Genomic DNA, 15137 nt, shown 5'->3' on the forward strand with positions numbered 1-15137 from the left:
TATGTTCTTTGTGTCGTGGTTTATAACCACTTATTTACCTTTATCCATTAACGTTCTTGAAAGATCTTACAAAGATGAGTCAGGTAAAATTATTAATTCCATCTACCCTCCTCAAGCTCCGTTTGTTTTACCTAATAATATAGGTATTACTTTTACTGCGTTTCAAAAATTTATTGATAATGAGATTGTCGCAGTAAGTATTAATGAAATTAATCGTCTTATTTCTCAAAACAATTATTTGGGTCTGTATGTTAAAGTTATTGGTGAACATATTTGTTCTCTTGACAAAAAGTTAGATAACCTAACTAATTTGATTATTCAAATTGATGATAAGCTGAAATCTGTGAAACAAGTTTCTGAACAGGCTTCTACATCAAAACAGCCTGATGTAGAAGTTTCCGAACAGGTATTACTTTTACTGCATTTCAAAAATTTATTGATAATGAGATTGCCGCAGTAAGTATTAATGAAATTAATCGTCTTATTTCTCAAAACAATTATTTGGGTCTGTATGTTAAAGTCATTGGTGAACATATTTGTTCTCTTGACAAAAAGTTAGATAAGCTAACTAATTTGATTATTCAAATTGATGATAAGCTGAAATCTCTAAAACAAGTTTCTGAACAGGCTTCTACATCAAAACAGCCTGATGTTCCTATTCAAAGACCTCCTGAGATTCAGGATTTTATTCTTAGACCTCTTCATGATCTTGAAAGCCTTTTGGATAAAAAGTTTTCAGAATTTGGTGCAAGCGCGAAACCTATAAGCCTCGCTGAAGATTTTGAAGATGAAATGGAAGCCACTTTCGATTTCAAGACACAAGTGGAAATGGAAGTTAATAAACTTCATGGTTATCCAAAGAAGAATAGTGGTAATACCTATGCTAGAAAACCTAGTATGCAAACTTACTACTATCCCAGACCAACTCCTCAAGATGTCTTAATAGAGGAAAGAGATTGGAATCAAACTAACACCTCTTATAGTGGAAGCGAGATTTATGAATGGAATCTCGATGGTTTGACTGATAGATAGTTAACTATTTTAGTTCATAGGATGCTTATGTATGCTACCATCTGCAAGAGTGTTAATAACATTGATAGGACCATTTGCAAGATGATTATTGCAGGTTTACTGGTCAACTAAGAGGCTGGTGGGATAATTATATGACCCTTGATGCAAAGGCAGCAGTCATAAATGCTAAAGCTACAGCTGAAGGAGTTGATAACCTAGGATTTTCTTTAGTCAAAAATAGAGAAGACGTTGTTTATACCTTAGTCTTAACCATCCTAGAACATTTTAGTGGTAGATTTACCAATCAATATGAAACCATTAGATCTTTACTAAATGGTCTTAGATGTAGACATTTAGGTGAGTTTAGATGGTATAAAGATACTTATTTAAGTCGGGTAATGAAACTTCCCGAAAATGGTTTAGAATTCTGGAAAGCCAAATTTATTGATGGTTTACCTCATTTATTTGCAGAAAGAGTAAAAAAGAGTCTTAGAGATCTGCAAGGAATTATTCCCTATAGTAATTTTACTTATGGAAAGCTTATTAGGGCTTGTACGCAAGAAGGCATAAATTTGTGCAATGAGTTAAAACTCTCAAGACAACTTAAGATGGATAAGCTTAGAGAAAAGTCTCAATTGGGAGATTTTTGTACTCAGTTCGGTTTACCAGATGCTTCGAAAGGTACCAACCGAGAAACTTCTAAATCAGAATCTCATAGATCTCATTATAAGAAAAGAAGATCTAGAAGAAGGACTAGAGAAGAAAGAGATAAGTGTAGGGCTCATCGTAAATCTCATAGATTTACCAAGAATAGGGCAAGGCGAGATCTTGATAAGATTAAATGTTATAAATGTGGAAAATTTGGGCATATAGCCCCAAATTGTAAGCTTGAAAAGCTTAAGACTCTAGAACTTGATGAAGATATTCAAGAAAAGATTTATAGTTTTTTATATACTTCTGGTTCCGAATCAGATTATGATGAATCTGAATCAAGTTATGCAACAGAGGATGAGCAACCTGAGTCTTCTAATAAGGTTCAACAAGATTCGAATGATGCTTGCAAATGTCATGGTGATATTTGTCACTGTGAACATGATAAATTCTACAAGATGCAATCTCAATTCGAAGACATGAATATGTTCACTATCACTGCAGACAATGTGATAGAACTTCTAAAAGAAGTTACTGATAATACTCTTCGTGAAAAGATCATTCAATTAGCTGCTGGTAAAACTAGTTCTTCATCTAGTACTCCTAATGATAAAAAGGTTAAAGATGAGTTTAATTATTCTACTTATTCTTTGTCTGAAGTTCATAATAGACTCTCTTCTAAACAAACTATGGTTATTCGTGATACCTCTTTTGATGATTTAAAAGGAGAAATTGAGCATTTGAAGGAAGAAATTAAATTTCTTAAACAAAATCATATTATTTATGATCACCGTCTTACTCAGATTGAGTCTGCTAATAGCAAAGGAAAAAATAAGGTAGATGAATCTAGTGCTGAAGATAATATTCTTGCCAACACTTTGAATATTGATTCGAAACAAAATATGTTTTTAGGAATGATGCAAATTGTTACAGCTAATAAATGGTATGTTAAATGTACTATATTAATTGATAATACTTTTTTCTATAACTAACATAGTTATGATTGATAGTGGTGCTGATGTAAGCTGCATTCAAGAAGGTCTAGTACCTACTAAATATTTTGAAAAAATAACTCATATGGTTAAATCTGCATCTGGTCACGTTTTAGATATAAAGTATAAATTATCTAATACTCGTATTTGTCATAATATAGTTTGTATTCCTCACTTCTTTTTCTTAGTAAAAAATCAGTTATATTCTCAGAATATTCTAGGAACTCCTTTTATAAATGCAATTTATCCTTTTACCAATATAAATGCTTAAGGATTTTCTGCTACTTATAAAAATCAAGATATTAGTTATACTTTTATCACCGAGCCTATTTCTAGAGATATTAATGCTCTAACTGAAATGAAACAAAAGCATGTTGATTATTTACAACTTGAGATATTTAGTATGAATATATTCGATACTTTAAAATCTGCTAAAGTACAGAAAAAGATTAAACTCATTTCTGAAAAATTGGCCATTGATATTTGTGCTGATCATCCTAGTGCTTTTTGGAATCGGAAAAAGCATATTGTAACTCTTCCATATGAAGATGATTTCTCTGAGGAAAATATTCCTACCAAATCACGTTTTGTCAGATGAATACCAAATTGGTTGAATTCTGCAAAAAAGAAATTGATAATTTATTACAAAAAGGTTTGATAAAGCCTTCTAAGTCACCATGGTCGTGTACTGCTTTTTATGTTAATAACGCAGTAGAAAAAGAATGAGGTGTTCCCAGGTTAGTTATAAATTATAAACCTTTAAATAAATTTTTAAAATGGATTAGATATCCTATTCCAAATAAAAGAGATTTGTTAACAAGATTATATGATGCTAATATCTTTTCAAAATTTGATTTAAAATTTTGATATTGGTAAATTCAAATATTTAAAGACCATTCTTATAGAACGGCATTTAATGTTCCGTTTGGACAACACGAATGGAATGTAATGCCCTTTGGTTTGAAAAATGCTCCCTCAGAATTTCGAAAAATTATGAATGATATTTTTAATCCTTATTTGGATTTCATCATAATTAATATTGATGATATTTTGGTTTATTCAAAAACCTTAGAAATGCATATTAAGCATTTAGACATTTTCAAAAAAATAGTCAGTCAAAATGGTTTGGTGATTTCTAAACCAAAAATGAGTCTTTTCCAAACAGAAGTCAGATTTTTAGGTCATCTGATTTGGTAAGGAAAAATTAGTCTTATACAAAGATCTATTGAATTTGCGTCAAAATTTTCTGATATTATTACTGATAGAACGCAATTGCAACGATTTTTGGGAAGTTTAAATTACATTTCTCCCTTCTACAAAGATTTGTCTCGCGATTTAGCTCTGTTATACGACAGGCTAAAAAAAGATCATAAAAGGCCGTGGACTGATAGTCTCACCGATCTGGTAAAAACCATTAAAGAAAGAGTTAAGTCACTACCTTGTTTAACCCTTGCTAATCCTNTCGCGATTTAGCTCTATTATACGACAGGCTAAAAAATGATCATAAAAGGCCGTGGACTGATAGTCTCACCGATCTGGTAAAAACCATTAAAGAAAGAGTTAAGTCACTACCTTGTTTAACCCTTGCTAATTCTGCCTGGCCAAAAATTGTGGAAATAGATGTGTCCACTATGGGTTATGGTGGAATATTAAAACAGATCAACCCGCATAATAAAAATGAATATCTTATTCGATTTCATTCAGGAAAATGAAGCGATGCTCAAAGAAAATATGCAACGGTAGCTCATGAAATGTTAACTATCGTTAAATGTGTTTTAAAATTTCAAGATGATCTTTACAATCAAAATTATGTGATAAAAACAGATGCTCAGTCAGTTAAATATATGTTTGATAAAGATTTCAAATATTATGCATCAAAATTAATGTTTGCAAGGTGGCAAGCACAGCTAGCACCTTTTGATTTCGAAATTCTATATAAGAAAGGAAGTGATAACTCTCTACCAGACTTCCTATCAAGAGAATACATTCAAAATGAGTGAGTATAGTTGCAATTCAGAGATTGATGATATTCCAATTTCTCTTTTCTTTACTGAAAAAGATTAATCACTATTTTAAAGATTCTTCCTCTCAATCGAGATTTGAAAGAATTGATTTGTTGGAAAATTATAGACAGAATGGTGATGGACCTTTTCCTATCTATAGAAGAAGCTAATACTTATTATGACGCTTATTGGGAATAAATCTCGATGCTTTATTTGCAGGATGGAAAACCCTTGGATAACTAAGGGAAGATGAAGGGGTAATAGCCCACGAGGAAGGGGAAGATCATCCCCGAGTTCATCAAGATCGTCATATGGATCTTCATCATCTAATACTCTAATTATACAAAAGGGAGGAATGAGTTTATATAACTTAAACTCTAGAGCGCAAGAAAAAGCCTCGTGATCAATACATCTGAAAGATATTCCAGAGAGTGATCCATTGTATGCTAAACTACATGAGTTTCTAACTCAAAAGAAAGGTGATACTTTTGCTTCAATCGCCAAAGAAGAAGTTGGTGATATCAAAACATATGAAATGGTAGAGAAAAGAGAAATAATATTTCTCTTAGAAAACTCTAACATACAGAGAAGAGAAGAACCTTGGAAGATATTCCAGAGGTATTTAGTTAATGGGCTTTATTTTTCGGGTGAGTCATACAAAACTCGGAAATATTATGAGACTCTGCTGATAAGCACAGGTGTTGAATTTCAACATTTTTCAGGATATACTACAAGTGAGAATGTTTATAACTTCTCTAAAATGATTATAAAACACGTCATTCATATTGAAGATTGGGATATTTAATCAATGACTAAAAGACAATTTAGTCTAAACAAAGTCATAGTAAACTTTACCTATTGGGATTATAACCAGGCATTTAATAAAGTCCTCTATTATAACAATGAGAGGTATAAACATACTTGGTTTATTAAGGTATGTGCCAAGATATTTGTTAATCATATACCAAATTGGTTTTTAAACTGGTGGTCATACCACGGGCCAACTATAAAAATATTGCCCGAACCATTTCTCAAGCTATACAAGGAATGGGTCAAAGTTTCCCCAGATCTCAACAAGTTATATCATCAAGAACATGTTTGTTACTTTCAACAAATTGAACAGATTTATTTTTTTATAGAATTCTCTGTTCCATGGATTCACAAATGGGTTCCGAAAGTAGATTTCACTGAGGAACAAATTCCCTGCTTATACAGAACTTATTACAATAATTTTTGGGATAAGTTGATGAAGAAAGATCCTCAAACGAAGTCTATATACGGACAAGAACTACTGGATCTAATTACACAAACCATTAAAGATTATAAATCAATTCCTAATAAAGGAATTATGACTGATGATTCGACCTCAGTAAAGCATATGGCTAGAAAAAATTCTAACCATGATGAAGAAGAACAAGATGAAATGATTATGAAATATCTAGAAGAAGTGAAGAAAATGATTCTTCTAAATCTAACTCATTACGCAAAATCAGATTCATCAATGCGTAGTGAAACGAGTGAAGATATGCACGAAGCTTAACCATATGAAGAGGAAAGGCCAGCAGATGCACTAAAAAAAATCGAAGATTTTTTGGCAAAAATGAAAGACAAAATGTAGCAGATAAGCACTGCCAACAGGAAAAATGCACTATCAACAATGGATGTACTGTTTGTAGGTCCCACATAAGGGACCCTTTATTACTGTTTCTAGATGCCTCGAAATATCTATAAATACGGGGCTTTTATTTTGTAAGGAGGTAGGTTTTTAGAAACCATCTCTTCTTGTTTTCGTTTTTTTCTCTCTCTTGTGTAAAGTCTTCTAAGTATTGTAAGCTTGCCGGACTTTGGCCGGAGCAATAAAGAGTGGTGTTTGCTACAAGGTTTATCTTTTTATCTCTGAGTTAAGCCGTGACTATGTCCGGATAAAGAATTTTATCTATGCCAGAAAGCTAACTTCAAGAATATATTTATCATGAAAGATCTAGACTTTATCTAAATATGCATAAATTTATATATGGTTTCTTGACTTGGTTTCGAGATGGTGGTACAGTCAGATTCAATACAACAAGTTAGTGGCTTTGTCTTTGTGACTCCGCCTAGCCAGCCGTGGTCTTAGCCCGATAAAGAGTGAAAAAGGGCGCTTTATACCCGGTTAGAACTGCTAGATACATGGGCTTACTAACAATACGTAGTTGAATCTTGACAGACCCTTTGCTTGGGTAAAAGGAGTCCTTCCTTCCATACAGTCATCAAACTATAAATAAATCTATCTGTATTTCGATTCAAATTTATTCCTTGAATTCGGATGTTAACAAGCTAGATTGAAGATGACCTCACGGACTACCGCCCGTCTTCTGAGATCCTATTTATTAATATTATTATTATTATTGAAAAAAATAAATTATGAGAGACTTTTATTATCTTTTTAACGTTAATTAAAGTATAAAGATAAAATTAAAAAAAATAGAGAGAACACATTTTATGAGATCTTAGTCATAGATATTTTGTCCATAATGCACGAGGTTATTAGCTTTTGTTCATAAAATGAAAGTAATTTAATTGATATAAATTTTTGCAAACCGAAAATTTTCTTTTTGAAAAAACTAAAAAGCAATTTTATTTTTGAGACTTTTTCCATATTTTCTTCTACGGGCAAAAAATTGCTTCTGCTATTGGCTAAAATCACTTATTTTTATCGGTTTGGTCAAAAACCTTAATTCTCGAATTATATAGTCACTTTCTTTTTTAGTGGAAACTTTTTGGTTAAATAAGCTATATATATTGGCCGATTTTTATGGGGTGTAGTTAATATATTAGAAGATATGTATTCAACAAATTGGTAATGATATTAGTTGAATTATGACAAAAAATAAAATTCAAAGAGATGCTTTGTTGTAGAATAAATTCATTTATGTCTATATTAATTTCTACCTCTAAATTATGCATAGATGTTACTTGGAGGAATTAAAACCTATGGCCATGATCTTCTCTTGGGAATTTGTACATTTTTTTCTTTATGTGATAGCAACGTTTACCTTGGAATTTTGTGATCTAAGAGATCCATTATTGATTGAGGATGAACGTACACAACATCAATTCATATTCCTATCAAGACCTTAACATTTCACTACCACACTTTCTTTTGAAAAGAAAGATTTTTATTTGACAATCTAATTCATATATTTATTTGTGAGTACCACTAAAGTAATATGTACACCTTAATACTTAACATACATGTTTCTATTTGTAAGGAACACTTTAACCCTACGTGAAACGACTATCCAGTGCGAATTCAAATTAGTTAGGTCCCAAAACACGGAATGAGAAAGTGAACAAAATAAAAATTAATGAGTAACAAAGCTTGTTGAAATGTATTTGAATTTGGAAGAATTTTATCAAATTTGAGGAGAGAAGTTGCGCCAAAAGAGGAGTGAATTTGGAGTGTAACTATTCTCTTGTCATATATTAGTTGATCATTTTTTTAACACACATATTAACAAATCATAAATAAATAAGAAGATAATTTTACTAATTCACCCTTAAAAAACTTCTTGGGAATTTTACAAACAAATGTGACCACTTTAAAAAAAAATTAATTGCAAGAGTAATAAATGGAAAAAAATTAATTCATATTTTTTTTTATTTAGCAAGATGGACAGTAATATGAAATAACTATTTTTAACAAGATGATCAATAACCTAGAGCACGGTGTGCTTGTATACCAGTAGGCTATTAGGACACAACGAAGACCTTCGGCCATAAGACTTTAAGGTGAGGAAACCAATCCTCCCGGCTCGTTCCTAGGTCTTTTTTTGATGGAGAAAGTACACATAATATACTCTGGTAAATAAATATGTGAAGAAGTAATAGGAGTCAACAATTTGCAAGCGTCTTTATCTTCCAACAGAGTGGGAAAGAGGTTGCTTCTTTTGTATTTGCAAAAAGAGATAAAACTATTTGTGAAATGTTAAAAGAAAGCAAAAGGAGTAAAAGTAGATGAAAAAGTGGGCAAAAACAAAAGATATCAAATCAAACACTTTCTAAAGGGAGGTCTGTGGCTCTCTTTTGTATAATAGTTGGAAAGATGTAGACATTTGATTTTTTTAAGATGGAAGAAAGCCAAAGGTAAAGGGAAGGTCCAGCATGAGAAAGTATGAAAATGATACTTCTCCAATGCCCTTTCTTATTCTCAAGTGATCATGAATGGCATGTGTGTGGTGGAGACCCCCCTTATATTCTGTCACTCTCTCAACTTTACATATTCAAAACAACTTTACATTATTATTGTTACTTTTATTATTAACAAGTTTCACACCACGTGTGTTGCACATGTGTATCGTATCATATAGTATACGATATGGTAAAATTGAATTAAAATTACTAGATTAAAGTTTTTTAGTAAATAATTATAATTGAAAGAACATAGAAAAAGTGCTTTTAGATGACTAATAAAGATTGTCATAAAGTTACTTGTTTTTTCAAAATCAAAATGATCAGACATCATTGAAACATTTCAAAATACATTCAATGTTTAAATATGGGGAGAAGGTGATATTTCTTTAGTAGTATTGTTTTTTACTTCACTCAATTTTGTAAACAAATTTAACCAACAAAATAGAAAAACATATCTATATAAAAAAGGTCATCAATAGCCTTTTCTCTTGAGGTTATGACCATAAATGATGGACACCATCCAAGTACAATTTTTCTCTTAAATATTCATACTTATAATTTAGTATGCGCATGATACTACCTTAGTGATCAAAGCCCTAAAAATACCAAGAGGAAGGGACCTTCAAGCTTGAAACCCTAGCTTTTCCTTCAGAGCTATTGAGAGAATTTGGAGAAGAAGACCTTAGGGGATTTAGGGTTTTGAGTGAATAAGAGGGAATGGCTAGTCTTTCAAGAGTAAAAGTATTTATAGGGCTCATGTGTAGGGTCAAAATGACGTAGTATATCTGTAGACATATAGGAAAGACACAAAAGTCTCTAACTTAAAATTGCCAAACATGTTCTATGGTTGAGGTCTATGGTTTGTAGAACAGACCGTATTTTTCAATCGTAGCATCAAGTCCTGGGATCAAATTTCTGAACATTTTCCACGAAACCACTCTATGATTCATAACAATTCCAACGACTCGTAGGTCCTAACCGTAGAGCCAAAGTCCATAAATTTAACCAAGTCTAAACAATTCTTATGGACACTTTCTATGGCCCGTATAAACTTCTACGAGTCATGAAACCCATCCGCAGGACCTAAGGTCTCAATATCACAATCTCTGAATCACTTCTACGGGCATTTCCTACGGCCTGTAGAAACTTCTATGACTTTTCATATTGAATCATAGACTATCACCTGGGACTTGAATTTTTTCCATGATTCTAAGTTTATTCCTATGAATCACTTCTACAGACCGTAGAACTTACTACGGACCAAAGACTGGTCCTTAGAAACTGGCACCATATCACTTTTTTGCAACTTTTTCAATCTATTTCCACATACCAATTTCTAAGGTGTTACAACCCATTTACCTACCTTCTTAAGGTCCTCCTCGATCCCCCTGGTGACCACCCCTGCGATCCTAACCCTTGGCTTTGTTTCTTGCCAAAGGTTCACTGCTAGTGCTGCAACTAGCTGAGCTATCTATGAAGTGGGCTCAATAATCCCTCACTGAGGACGCTCTCTAGACCAATGGTGAAGCTCGCCACAATTATAACAACCCTAAGAGAATCGAATACAACATGTATCCTAAAGATATCAGGGTATCGTGTATCCTTAAGGTATCATGATAAATCGTGTATCCTAAAGGTGTCATAATACATCATATATTCTAAAGGTATATCATGATGCATCATGTTTCTTAAAGGTGGCGTGATACATCTTGTATCCTAATGGTATCATGATCTAAAAAATTCTTTTGCTGATATTTCAACCATAACTTGTGTTTGGTAATTGAATCGGATATGAAATTATACAATTCTACATCAAATCAATAACTAAATTTCTTAAATCAATGTAATTGGTTACATAATTGTGTTAATTAATCACATCAATCAAGGAAATGCGCAATTAATGATATCAATCAAAATTGTATTTTGGATCCAACAAATAACCTCTGTTTCAATAAAGTCAAGGACATCAAATCTAAGTTGCTAGTATTGAACTAATTATCGACTCCAATTAATCTCTTTCGAGCATCAACCAGAGATCGAAAGTAGGAATTAATTTTGCAACCTTAACCCTCAAGTTAACCCCATGGTAATTAGACCAATTTCATTCATGAACAACAACAAAAATAGAGCATAGAACAGTATCCACTACATTAAATTAACACCCAACCCCATTAGAGCATCCCTAGATATTTAGCCACTTATCACAAAAAGTAAACAAAATATACCTTCTATTAAAAGCAGTCATGGGTAACTAGAAATCAAGCAATTAAGAGTAAACCCACTTTGGATTTCACTTCAAATTATCGAATTCAAGATTCAAATTGTAAAACCCCAAGAAGGCTAGAAAAAGTATTCTAAAAAGTAAAGTGGTCCCTCTCAAAACTTTCTCCTCAACTCAGTTGTTCAACTTTCTATGCAAACCCTTTTAAAACTCTATCATTTGGGCTATTATATTTTCCCAAAATTTGGCCCAAAAATTCACTTTGTTACCCATACACCGACACTAATCAGGCTCGCCTAACTCAATTGGTGAATCGACCTCGTTCCCCAATTTGCCTTTGTAATGCACTAGGCTTCAAGCTTTTGAACCTCAGTTGGTGAACTCGATTGAGTAGGCCTTTCACATTTGGCGCATCACTGAATACCACCTTAGTTCGTCGTTAAACATTAAATTTTTGCCTTGCATACTGTCATTTTGGGAGATGTGCTTCAAATCCGCCTTTCTCATTTGGCGTATCACCTTTTCTACAGGAGGTCACCGACCTTCTTGGTAAATGAAAGTGTTATGCACTGCTAGATTTGGTGAAGTCTAGATCAGTAGGCGATTCGCCCTTCATGCTAGGCGATCAACAATGTTCATTTTGCACTTCTTTTGCATTTTTGGCCATTCTTTCAAGTTTTAGTCCATGCCTTCATAGCTGCGAATCGTGAATATTTGATTAGAAAGGGAAACAGTTAGGCATTGAAGACACCAATTATTGAGTTAAATGGACCTTAAATGAGTGCAAATATACTACTCGTCAACACCCCAACATAAAATTTTTCTTGTCCTCAAGTAAATCAAGAACACAATAAGATCATTAAGGGGGTCTACAATAGTTCACAAAGGGAGTTATCATTCAAGCGTCATGGGAAGACTACTCTAAATAGTATGTTATCCTAAATCATGATAAAAAATCTTCAATTGATGACTAGATAGTCTCAACACAAGCTCAATATCACGATCCAAAGTATACCCTAGACGTGACATGGTGTATAAGACCCCGAGAGGCCCTAAAAAAGCCACTTACCATACATCATACAAGATAATAGAAAACCAAAAGAGTTTAAGAGTAGCATTTCAATAAAAGAGTTTGACAAAAAGTAGTGAATGTCTAAACATAAGTCTCCAAGCCATCTATTACATCAAATGAGATATTGGGAGTAGCCCATACATCACATACAATATCCGAAAATGAAAAAACATAAAATCCATAAAAGAATCTTGGTCCTCGGAACATGAGGCTCACTCACCAATCTTTAAATCTCTAAAAGGGATCAGTAGACACGAGTATGGGGAGTAGGAGCGTCAGACCCTACATTGGTGAAACAATGTAATAAAAAGTATGTGTTATTACATGGAATGTACCAAGTATGATATCAATGCATAAGAGTTATTAAATCATGCAAAAAGTGGACTTCACATGGTATGAAATGACCAATCTAAATCATAAGATAACATGCTAGAAAACATCAGTCAAAACCATGGTCAATGCAAGCTAAACATCTTTAAAATATTTTTGAGATACTTTTAGAAAGTAACTTTAGTTCATTATTTGTGGAAGATTTACCTTTAACCGACATATAGACCATGTGAGCTATAACATGGAATCTGATGCTTATCCCACACTGAAAGAATAAGTCGTTACTTGTCAAGGTAAGAACCATGAAATTCTAGCTTGCGTGGATCCACTAGCTAATGGCAATCTAAGACAACCTACGGTGACACATAGTTAGGGGATAGGGAGATTGCTACTAGAAATCTGGCCTCAACTACGGGAGAGCTTCCATCTCAATATCCTCTCGGTGCTAAGAATAAATTCCACCGTTTAGTCATTAATCTTAACTTATCTTATTATCCATTCAAGGTCACATGAAGTAGTCAATCCAAGCTAGATTTCATTAGAATAGCTCATAAATCTTGATTCAACTTAGGTGAGAAAACTTCTCAACCTTATGAATCCTTTATGTGAGAAAATCCTTTCACAAAACAACAACAACAACAACAACGATGCTTTACTCTCAAAGCAACCTTAAATCATTTTCATCACTTTCATAAAGAACATGCATATCTTCATAAGTTCATCTTTCTTCTTTCAAAAGCTTCATCATATGATCAATTCTAGAAATCATGGATCATGCATGGGTTCATGTGAATTCATCTTAAAATCATGTAATTATCTCAATTCATGCATAAAAAGACATAAAATAATCAATTAGATCATAATTTAAAAGAACCCATGAGATTGGTAAAAAACCCTAATTTCAATTGGAGATTCTAACTTGTAAAATTGGGGAATTTAGGAACCCAACGGAGGAAAGGACTCCATAGGTGAATACTATCATACCTTGATGACAAAAGCTCACAATTAATGGTGCATTCGGAGACTTGATCTTGAAACCCTAGCCTTTTCTTTCGAGCTTTAGAGAGAAAAATATTGCGGAAGACTTGATCAACTTTTGGGATTTTATGAAAATGAGTTCAATTGGGTAATTTGGGGGTAAAAACATTTATATAAGGTCTAGGATAGAAGGTAAAACAACATAGTGTTGAGTTAGAATAATTTGGAAAAATCACAAAAGCCTCCCCTAAAATACTACCGACTCGACCTACGTTTCATACCTACGGTCCGTAGGTCAAGTACTGGGACCTAGAATTTTACCCATTTTCGACGGATCCCATGTACATTCCGTTGGTCTTCTTATGGTCCGTACATGCCCTCTGTCGTTTCCCACTTAGACCTTCAAAATTTCACCAAGTTCAGGCTCACCTATGAGACCTACCTATGACTTATAAATAGAATGTGAACCATCTTGGTGGACCGTAAAAAGGGTACTGGAACTTGACTTTGAAAAGCATTTGACTTGCCACCTACAATTCCCACCTACGGCCTGTAAGTGAACCTACGGTTTGTCAGTGGGTCAGTCAGTACAAACACCAGTTCTAGAAAACCTAATTTTTTTCCTTATTTTCAAATTTGAGATGTTACAATATCTCTACCTCAGGAATACTCATCCTCGAATGGAACTGTAAATATCATAAGGAGGGGGGGAACTAGACCTAACAGCCCAACATGAATGCAATCATATAATACACACATATGAGGAGGAAAATCAACTCCAAGCTAAAGCATATTCAAAACATCATTTCACAATGCATACATGCAACTCATGCTCAAATTCACATAAACATGGGGAAATCAATCAAGTTACCTCATTTTCACAAAAATCAAGTTTTCATGAGCATGCATGCATGAAGAAATGTGAGAATGACTAAGATATAAGGATAGAGAATGAGGAACTAAATACCTCAAGCTAGAATGGGTTCGGAGGAGAAGAGATAAGGATAACGGAATTTCATATCGGCCTCGGACTCGGCCTCCCAAGTAGCACCCTTAACTAACTGATTCCTCCAAAGAACCTTCACGGAAGCAACTTCTTTGTTTCTCAACCTTTTGACTTACCGTTCCAAAAGCTCAACCAGAACTTCTTCATAAGAAAGATTCTTCTTAACTCCCAACCTTCTAAGGGAATTATGGATGCCAGATCTCCAAAACATTTCTTTAACAAGGATATATGAAAAACTAGATGCACCGATGCCAAATCATTCGGTAGTTCAAGTTATTAAGCAACTTTACCAATACGCTTCAAAATCTGATATAGGCCCATATATCGGGGATTAAGCTTCACTTTCTTTCCATATCTCATCACACCCTTCATGGGCAAAATTTTCAAGTAGACCCAATCATGAACATCAAACTCAAGGTCTCTCCTTCTAACATTAGCATAGGACTTTTGTCGACTTTAGGTCGTTTTCAATATCTCTCTAATAAGCCACATTTATCCATTGCCTCGTGTACTAATTCGGGACTTATCAAAGAAATTTCACCTACTTCAAACCAACCTATAGGAGACCTACACCTCCTACCATATAGAGCTTCAAATGGAGCCATACCAATGCTGGAGTGATAGCTATTATTATAAGCAAACTCAATCAAAGGCAAATTATCATCCCAGTTACTCTTAAATTCAATTACACACGCTCTCA

At 33.5% G+C, this 15137-nt stretch overlaps 1 protein-coding gene across 1 annotated transcript in view; it reads left to right on the forward strand.

Annotated features, from left to right (window-relative positions):
• LOC125872914 (actin-related protein 5) overlaps window positions 1–15137 on the forward strand; it is a 1108764-nt gene that overhangs the window by 34486 nt on the left and 1059141 nt on the right. The window lies entirely within an intron of this gene.

This window comes from Solanum stenotomum, chromosome 8 (assembly GCF_019186545.1).
Source record: "Solanum stenotomum isolate F172 chromosome 8, ASM1918654v1, whole genome shotgun sequence".
NCBI classification, from domain to species: Eukaryota; Viridiplantae; Streptophyta; class Magnoliopsida; order Solanales; family Solanaceae; genus Solanum; species Solanum stenotomum.